Source organism: Dermacentor andersoni, chromosome 6 (genome assembly GCF_023375885.2).
Source record: "Dermacentor andersoni chromosome 6, qqDerAnde1_hic_scaffold, whole genome shotgun sequence".
Lineage (NCBI taxonomy): Eukaryota > Metazoa > Arthropoda > Arachnida > Ixodida > Ixodidae > Dermacentor > Dermacentor andersoni.
Window position 1 is genome coordinate 125,740,459 of NC_092819.1, and position 1,256 is coordinate 125,741,714.

The following is a 1,256-nucleotide window of genomic DNA, read 5'->3' on the forward strand; positions in this document are numbered from 1 at the left end:
AAGCGCGTCGGCTTTTATACATCAGTCGTCGAATGTTCCAGACTAATCGTTCGGACCCGCGTGCCTTCCACAAAGTTCTACACGATTGGCGTCACACGATGAAATCAGATAAAACAAGGTTCGGCGACAACAGACAGCCGGGTAGAAGCAACGATAACTTTCCAGAAACATCGGATACATGCAGGCGCGTCCCGCGCTGTGCGGTTACATTTGTTAGGCGGCGAAACGTGGTCGCCCGATAAAGATAAGTACACGTGTCAATACATATATATATATATATATATATATATATATATATATATATATATATATATATATATATATATATATATATATATATATATATATATGTATGTATAAATAACCTTCAATAGGAGTCGTCGATGACAACTACATTTGTCAGCGGAACGACATCTACAGATAGACGGACAGATAGATGGAAGACAGAAGGCAAATCAAATTTGGAGCATTTAACGGCTGTCGTATTGAAAACGTTATCTGGATTCAAGGCACGGATCAACACCCACTTCCTTGAAAAAGGTACCCGAGTTATGCTCGGCATTGCATGATAATACATATGCGCCAAACGGGTTTTCTGAGCGCTCGGCATTGCTACGTGACTGTTCTATTGGCCTAGCTGGGGGATTACGCCAATAGGCACTTGCTCAATTTTGCCACGCACCGAAACTGCGGCATCGTGGCGAATCGTCGGCGCCGTGGCTTAGTCGGTTAAAGCGCCTGTCTAGTAAACAGGAGATCGTGAGTTCGGATCTCACCGGTGCCTTCCTGTGCGTACCTCTTGTTTTTTATCGTCCGCATTTACTTTCTGCACAACGTTCTATTTGTTGGGCTGCTGAGCACGAGGTCGCGGGATCGAATCCTGGCCACGGCGGCCGCATTTCAATGGGGGCGAAATGCGAAAACACCCGTGTACTTAGATTTAGGTGCACGTTAAAGAACCCCAGGTGGTCGAAATTTCCGGAGTCCTCCACTACGGCGTGCCTCATAATCAGAAAGTGGTTTTGGCACGTAAAACCCCATAATTATTATTATTAACGTTCTATTTATTACACCTGTATTCCTTTAGGCCACCAGATAAATTGGCTTTATTTTTCGCAATGGGAGTGTCACCGGCCTTAACAGTGTCGTTTTTGACACTGAAACGTGAACCATTGTTTTAAAAGAAAGAAAAAAGAAAGCTGCAGCTTCCTAGAGCACCACTCCCCAAAGGCATGGTTTGTCTGGCGTTGTAAATA

General features: G+C 44.2%; 1 non-coding gene across 1 annotated transcript; it reads left to right on the forward strand.

The window, feature by feature from the left end:
• The first annotated feature begins 710 nt into the window (after positions 1–710).
• On the forward strand, positions 711–784 carry TRNAT-AGU (transfer RNA threonine (anticodon AGU)). Its single transcript has one exon. It is a non-coding gene; the product is annotated as a tRNA-Thr (tRNA).
• The last annotated feature ends 472 nt before the right edge of the window (positions 785–1,256 follow it).